This window comes from Sapajus apella, unplaced genomic scaffold (assembly GCF_009761245.1).
Source record: "Sapajus apella isolate SASKATOON/1434 unplaced genomic scaffold, GSC_monkey_1.0 scaffold14, whole genome shotgun sequence".
In the NCBI taxonomy this organism is placed as follows: Eukaryota; Metazoa; Chordata; class Mammalia; order Primates; family Cebidae; genus Sapajus; species Sapajus apella.
Genome location: NW_022436954.1, coordinates 16,691,951 through 16,700,877, shown reverse-complemented (window position 1 = coordinate 16,700,877; position 8,927 = coordinate 16,691,951).

The window sequence follows — 8,927 nt, the reverse complement described above, 5'->3', positions numbered from 1 at the left end:
CAAAAAAAAAAAAAAAAAAAAAAAAAAAAAAAAAAAAAAAATACCAAAACTGGGTAGCTCATAAAAAAACAGAAATTTGTTTTCAACATTCTGGGGCTGAAAAGTCCATTGCTATCTGGTAAGGGCCCAGGTTCTGGTTCACGGCCCAGGTTCTGGTTCACAGACAGTGCCTTCTTGCTGTGTTCTTGCATGGTAAAAGAGGGAAGGGGATCTCTCTCATCTTTTTTGTAAGGGCTCTGTCCTCATGACCCAATCATCTCCCAAAAGCCCCCCCTTCTAATACCATCACTTTGTAGGTGAGGATTTCAACACAAATTCCAGGTAGACACAAACATTTAGACCATAGCACCCTCCCAGCTTAGCCTCCCAGCCAGCCACTGACTCATGGACCAAAAACCACTATTTTGGTAACAGACAAGAGATCTCCCTTATGAGATACTTAACGCAGAGGCTACATTTGAGATGGATACATTACTGTGGTACTGAGTATCTTAACTTTGGCATTTCCTGAGCTGAGCATTTAAACTGGCAAGTTAATTCTATGATTAAATGAGTATTTTAATGTTTATATTCTACAACAGAATCGAATGTTCATTTGCCCATCTTCCAGTCTTCTATTTTTCCAGGCACTGTAAGCCAAAAATACATGTCATGTGCACTGTCACCTAAGCAATTTTAAACTGGCTCTTGCCTAAACCAGTCATTAAGAATCCATTGTCATGGTCTATCATTAATAACATGTTCCCATTTCCTCATGTATAACCAGGGACCAAAGCTATTTTTACAGGAAAGAAATTCTCAGTCTAAGCCTAGCCAACTCTCAAATTATATACTCTATGGAAGCTGCAGATTCTGGCTTTGATCACTATGATTCAAGAAGAATCATAAGTGTGATCATATAGCCAAGAAAAGAGTCACTTAAGGAAGACATCCCTGAGTATTCAATATGGATGCAGAATCCAAGAAGATTTAGAATACGAATCTGGTATTTTACCAGGAACCTTGAGCAATTCACCTGCCCTCTAGTGATTACTGCTTTGTAAGAAAAGTGAAAATATACTCATGAAAATGCCAGAGATGTTGGTGTTGCTGTTGCTGTTGTTTTGTAGACAGGGTCTCCATATGTTGCCCAGGCTGGTCCCGCACTCCTGGGCTTAAGAGAACCTCCCACATCAGCCTCCCAAAGTGCTGGGATTAGACATGAGTCACTGTGCCCAGCCAGAGATATTGCTTTGATTAACCATCAAACAATTATGTCTCAGGGTTACCAGGGACCTCAGCAAGTCATCTCTGTCATCTCCCTCATTTCCAAACAAGCTCACACCTAAACGATCCCAGAAAGACAAAGTCTTTGGAGAAGATACTTCAAAATATCCCTTGGTAACAACATTTCAGTATCTTGCAGTCAGGAAGTTCTCTCTAATGTGTAATCTACATCCTTTATGTTGCAATTAAAACTCATTCCCTCTTGTCCTGTCCTCTATGGAAAGAGAACATCTGCTTAACACCACCTGAACAATATCCCTCCAAGAGATTATAAAATATAGAAAGCCCATTTCAAATAGCTTCATGTAAATGCAACATGGCTTTATATGGGTCACCTTAGACAAAGAACATGATTAAGAGTCTTAAATTCCTAATTCCATCACTGACTTGCTCTCAAGATGATAGGAAGTTAAAACCATGCAGATGCTATGCTTCAATTATCCCATCAGTAAAATGCAAATAATAAAACCAGAATGTTATAACTCAGTTCTTCATACAGGAAAGAGATTCTGAGTCCCAATCTAAGCCCAGCCAACAACTTTGAAATCACATACTCTGGGGAAACTGCAGATACTGGCTTTGATCTCTAACATGTCAGAAGATCATTAACAGTAACATAGCAATAATATATTACCACAGGACTTGCAATTCCACTCATAGGTATATACTTAAAATAACTGAAAATAAGCCCATGCACATGCATGTTCAGAGCAACACTATTCATAAAAGCAGTGGGCAGAAACAGCCCAAATGTTCTTCAACAGATGAATGGATAAACAAATACAGTATATACACACAATGGAATATTACTGTCATGAAAAAAGTGAAGTACTGATAAATACTCCAACGTAAATAAACCTCCAAAACATTATGCTAAGTCAAACAAGCCAGACACAAAAGATCACCTACTGTATGATGCCATTTATATGAAACATCCAAAATGGCCATTTGTCACAGAAAGAGCTGATCTCCTCGCCCTCCCAAAATGCTGGGATTATAGGCATAAGCCACAGCGCCCAGCTGCATTTTTTTTTTTAAAGAAAAAGGATTCACTGAACTGAAATTCACTTCACATAAAATTAGCCATCTTAAAATGAACAAGTCAGTGGCATTTAAGTACACTCACAATGTTCTGCAACCTGCTTAGTTTCAAAACATTACCATGACTCCAAAGTAAAACCACTTACCAGTTAAGCAGGTTATCCTCATTCCACCCTTCCTCCAACCCCTGATAACCACCAATCTGCATTCTGTCTCTATGGATTGATCTATTCCGGTTAGTTAGTTATTTTTGAGACAGAGTTTTGATCTTATTGCCCAGGCTAGAGTGCAATGGAGCAATCTTGGCTCACGGCAACCTCTGCCTCCCCAGTTCAAGTGATTCTCCTGCTTCAGCTTTCTGAGGAGCTGGGAAAACAGGCGTGCACCACCACACCTGGCTAATTTTTGTATTTTTAGTAAAGACAGGGTTTCTCCATATTGGCCAGGCTGGTTTCAAACTCCTGACCTCAGGTGATCCACCTGCCTTAGCCTCCCAAAGTGCTGGGATTACAGGCGTGAGCCACCACGCCCAGCCTAGACATGTTAATAATCAAAATACACAGACCATCTCTACTTCTTCCCTTCCCATGCCTTAAACCCAACTCAATGTAGCTTCTGGCCCTAATTTCCTCCAATATTGTTCTTGCTATAATCATCAATGATCTCTGTGTTGCTAAATCCAACAATACACAGTGATTACTCCCTTCTTGAAATATGCTCCTCTCTTGGTTTCTCTAATAACACCATCTCTTAGATTTTCTCTTAAATTCCTTGGAGTGTAGTCTTCTCCTCCTACTCTATACTTGTTCTCCAGACAATTTCATCCATTTCCCTTGGGTGTAAATACCATCCATATACCAATACCATCCAGATTTCTCTCCAGCACCACTTTTGTGAATCAGCCTAAAGACTACTTACTTGATATCTACGCTTGTATGTTTTCACAGGCATCTCACACTTCCTGAGGTCTTCACTCCACACCCCAACTCTAGTCAAAATCTGCTCCTCCTCCAATGTTTCCATCTCAGAAACAGCACCTTCATCTACCCAGATGCTCATGCCAAAAATCTGGAATCATACTTGACACCTTCCTCTTCCCACACATCCAATCCATTAAGTCTTGCCTGTCCTAATTCTAAAATATCTACTGAATTGGCCAGGCGCGATGGCTCACGCCGGTAATCCCAGCACTTTGGGAGGCCAAGATAGGTGGATCACAAGGTCAAGAGATTGAGACCATCCTGGCCAACATGCTGAAACTCCATCTCTACTAAAAATACAAAATTTAGCTGGGCATGGTGGCACATGATAGAGTGAGACTCCATCTCAAAAAAAAAAAAAAAAAATCTACTAAATCTTTCTATCTCTACTGCCTACAGTCTAATCCAAACCATCATCTTTGCCTGGACCACTGTAACACTTCTTTTTTATTTTTATTTTTTGTCATCCTCAGAGACATTCTCAGCAAGAAACTGTAATACTTTTTTTTTTTTTGAGACGGAGTTTCGCTCTTGTTACCCAGGCTGGAGTGCAATGGCGCGATCTCGGCTCACCGCAACCTCCGCTTCCTGGGTTCAGGCAATTCCCCTGCCTCAGCCTCCCGAGTAGCTGGGATTACAGGCACGCGCCACCATGCCCAGCTAATTTTTTGTATTTTTAGTAGAGATGAGGCTTCACCATGTTGACCAGGATGGTGTCAATCTCTTGACCTCGTGATCCACCCGCCTTGGCCTCCCAAAGTGCTGGGATTACAGGCGTGAGCCACCGCACCAGGCAAGAAACTGTAATACTTCTTAACCACACTTCCCCCATTTATTCTCTTTCCAAACCACTCCCCACAATGTACCACGGGTAATGAGGTGTTGCTATTACTGTGGTTTTGGAGACAGAGCCTTGCTGTCACCCAGTCTGGAGTGCAGTAGCATGGTTTTAGCTCACTGCAGCCTCAACCTCCCCACACCAGGTGATCCTCTCACTTTAGGCTCCTGAGTAGCTGGAAGCACAGGCGCCAGCCACCACATCCAGCTAATTCTTTTGTTCTTTTTGTAGAGATGGGGTCTCACCACATCACCCATGCTGAGATGGGAGAATCCTAGAGCCTAGGAGGTCAAGACTGCAGTGAGCTGTGGTCATACCACTGCACTCTAGCCTGGGGAACACAGTGAGACCCTGTCTCAAAAAAAAAAAAAAAAAAAAAAATACAAAAGCCTCAACATAGTCCTGCCTAAGTCTCTATCCTCATTCTATGCCCCTTTCCTCCATCCCTTGCTGTTCACGGTATTCCAGCCATATCAATCTTCTTCCAATTTTTCAAATGTGCCAAGTTCTCTCCCATCCTGGGAATTTCATACTTGCTATTCCCTTTATCTTCCAGTCTTGGCTTAAATACCACTTCTTCAGAGACATACTTTTCAAAGCTCCAGTTTAACTCGGGTTCCCTTACTATATACCCTTTGTACTTTTCTGCCATAGGTTTAGCAAACATTGTAATTGTATGTTTACCAGTATAATTATTTGTTTACCGTCTTTCTCTCCACTGGACTATAATCTCCATAAAGGCATAGACATCTATTTTTCCGCTGTAGTCTTAGTATATTGACCTAGTGGTTGAGAGAGTTTAGTAGTTTAGAATGAGTATAACTTAGAGGTTAAGAGCAGGAGAATCTGAACCCAGGTTGTTTGGATGCAAATCCTGGTTCTGCCATTTGCTAGCTATACACCTTGGGCAAATTGCTTAACTTCTCTGTGCCACAACTGCTACTTCAATAAAATGAGAATAAGAGTACTTGTGTCATAAGGTTGTTAATTAGAACGAAAAGAATCAACGCAAAGCACTTACTATCGTACCTGGCACAAAGCATTCAGTAACAACTGGTTCTGACGAGAACCAATATTTGCTAGACAAACGAAAGTCTGTTGAAACACAGAATCACAATCACAAAATAGTTCTGAAAGGCCTCCGCCTACTGAAGGGGTAGACATACAACAAACATTTACCAAATGAATGACTGAAAAATACAGACTCTGCTATAATCGCTAGATAAATTTGTTTTTTAATTTTTTTTGAGACAGGGTCTTGCTAATGATGATACCCGGGCTGGAGTGTAGTGGCATGATCATGGCTCACTGCAGCCTTGATCTCCCAGGTTCACGCAATACTTCTGACTCAGCCTCCCAAGTAGCTGGGACTACAGGCATGCACCACCATGTCCAGCTAATTTTTTTTCCCCCTGAGATGGAGTCTTCCTCTGTCACTCTGAGCTGGAGTGCAATAGCACAATCTCAGCTCACTGCAACCCTCCACCTCCTGGGTTCAACAGATTCTCCTGCCTCAGCCTCCCGAGCGGCTAGGATTACAGGCATGCGCCACCACGCCCGGCTAATTTTTGTTATTTTTAGTGGAGACAGGGTTTCACCATGTTGGCCAGGCTGGTCTCAAACTCCTGACCTTGTGATCTGCCTACCTCGGCCTCTCAAAGTGCTGGCATTACAGGTGTGAGCCACTGCGCCCAGCCAATATCCAGCTAATTTTGAAAAATTGTTGCCAGGCGCAGTGGCTCATGCCTGTAATCCCAGCAGTTTTGGGAGGCTTAGGCAAGAGGATCATTGAGTCCAGGAATTCAAGACCGCCCTGAGGCAATATACAGATCTCATGTCTACAAAATTTTTTTTTTAAACATTAGCTACATAGGCCAGGCATGGTGGCTCACACCTGTAATCCCAGTAGTTTGGGAGGCTGAGGCAGGCAGATCGCCTGAGGTCAGAAGTTCAAGACCAGCCTGGCTAACAACATGGCACCAGGCTGTTAACTCCACCTCTGCTCAAATACAAAAATTAGCTGGGCAAGGTGGCAGGCGCCTGTAATCCCAGCTATCGGAAGACTGAAGCAGGAGAATTGCCTGAACCCGGGAGGTGGACGTTGCAGTGAGCTGAGATCACGCCACTGCACTCCAGCCTGGGAAACAGAGCGAGACTGTCTAATAAAATAAAATAAATTAGCTGGGTATAGTGACTCATGCCTACAGTTCCAGCTACTTGGGAGGCTGAGGTGGGAGGATGTCTTAAGCCTGGGAGGTCGAGGTTGCACAGTGAGCCATAATGGCACCACTGCACTCCAGGCTAGGCAAAAGAGTAAGACCCTGCCTCAAAGACAAAAACCTAATTCTACTGGAGTCTTAGCCCTTACCACTATGTTACAAATATGTTCATTCTTCCAGAAGTTTAACCATGGTTATTTGGTGCCTTTGATTTTTGTCTTATATATCATTATTTTCCATTTGTTTAATCAACTTCTCCCAAATCCTTCCTACACCAATCAGTTCAATTAGATGATAAAATTCAGATACTTGCATAGATGATTTCTACCTGTTTTGCAAAGAAATGCTCTTCTCTTCCTAAAATAGTTCTGTCCTGTTTTGCTGCATATATTACAAAATCCTCAAAAATTGCCATCTATTTTAGATTTGGAACTCTTTTTCAGACACTGTTGCTTTCTAGGTTTCTCGTTCCCAGTAAAGACTTTTTTTTTTTAAGATGGAGTTTTGCTCTTGTTGCCCAGGCTGGAGTGCAATGGCCATTCCGGCTCACTGCAACCTTCGCCTCCCAGGTTCAAGCGATTCTCCTGCCCTGCCTTCCAAGTAGCTGGGATTACAGATATGCACTACCACTCCCAGCTATTTCTGTATTTTTAGTAGAGACTAGCCATATTGGTTAGGCTGGTCTTAAACTCCCGACCTCAGGTGATCAGGTGATCCGCCCACCTCAGCCTCCCAAAGTGCTGGGATTACAAGCATGAGCCACAGCACCCCGCCAAGACTATTATAAAGACCTTTTTTTTTGGAGACAGAGTCTCGCTCTGTTGCTCAGGCTAGAGTGCAGTGGTATGATCTCAGCTCACTAAAACCTCTGCCTCTAGTTTCAAGTGACTCTTGTGCCTCAGCCTCCCCAGTAGCTAGAATTACAGGTGTGCGCCACCATGCCCAGGTCATTTTTTTATTTTTAGTAGAGACAAGGTTTTGCCATGTTGGCCAGGTTAGTCTCAAACTCCTGACTTCAAGTGATCCACCCACCTCAGCCTCCCAAAGTGCTAGGATTACAGGCATGAGCCACCACACCTGGCATAAAGACCATTAGAAACAGAAAATAATATTTTTTTTTTTTGAGACAGTGTTTCACTCTTGTTGCCCAGGCAGCAGCAGTGCATTGGCTCAATCTTGGCTCACTGCAACCTTCACCTCCCAAGTTCAAGCGATTCTCCTGCCTCAGCCTCTGGAGTAGCTGGGACTAGAGATATGCACCACCACGCCTGGCTAATTTTGTATTTTTGGCAGAGATGGGGTTTCTCTAAGTTGGTCAGGCTAGTCTCAAACTCCCGACCCCAGATGATCTGCCCACCCTGGTCTCCCAAAGTGCTGGGATAACAGGCTTGAGTCACTGCAACCAGCTGAAAATAATAAAAATTTTTCAAGCCGACACCGTGGCTCACAACTGTAATTCTAACACTTAGGGAAGTCGAGGCAGGCAGATCACTTGAGGCCGGGGGTTCAAAAACAGCCTGGCCAATATGGCAAAACCCTCTCTCTACTAAAAGAAACATAAAAATTAGCCAGGTGTGGTAAGACGTACCTGTAATCCCAGCTACTAGAGAGGCTGAGGCACAAGAATCGCTTGAACGCAGGAGGCAGAGGTTGCAGTGAGCCAAGATTGTGCCACTGCAACAGAGCAAGATTCTGTCTCAAAATAATAATTTTAAATTAAAAATAAAGATCCATCTTTTTACCTTTTTTTCCCAGCTAGGATTTGAACCTATATCCTTTTACTTTCATTTGAAGGGTATTGAGGGGGAGGAGGGACAAATATGATGTTTTAACTTCTTATTCCCTATTAAAGTTTTCCCGAAGCATCTAAATTTCAATCTAAGAATCACTAACAGCTGGGTAAGGTGGCTCACACCTGTAATCCCAACACTTTGAGAGGGCAAGGCGGGTCAACCACCTGAGATCAGGAGTTGGAGGCCAGCCTGACGAAAAGGTGAAACCCCATCTCTACTAAAACTACAAAAATTAGCTGGGGGTGATGGCAGGTGCCTGTAGTCTCAGCTAGTTGGGAGGCTGAGACAGGAGAATTGCTTGAACCTGGGAGGCAGAGGTTGCAGTGACCAGAGATTACGCCACAGCACTCCAGCCTGAGCAACTGAGCCACCGCGCCTGGCCACCTTTAAATTTTCTTATTGCATTTATGCAATCACACAATAAGCAAACCTGAATCCTTACTAAGCAAACATTTTTGCATATACTGCCTTTCTCTATCTTTCTGTGCCTTTATCTGTATCGTAAAGTGCCATCTTGCAAGATTTGTGTTTAATGGCCAGACTTTAAGAAAACCAAATGAGGCCAGGCACGGTGGCTCACGCCTATAATCCCAGCACTTTGGGAGGCCGAGGCGGGTGGATCACGAGGTCAAGAGATCGAGACCATCCTGGTCAACATGGTGAAACCCCGTCTCTACTAAAAATACAAAAAATTAGCTGGGCATGGTGGCGCGTGCCTGTAATCCCAGCTACTCAGGAGGCTGAGGCAGGAGAATTGCCTGAACCCAGGAGGCGGAGGTTGCGGTGAGCC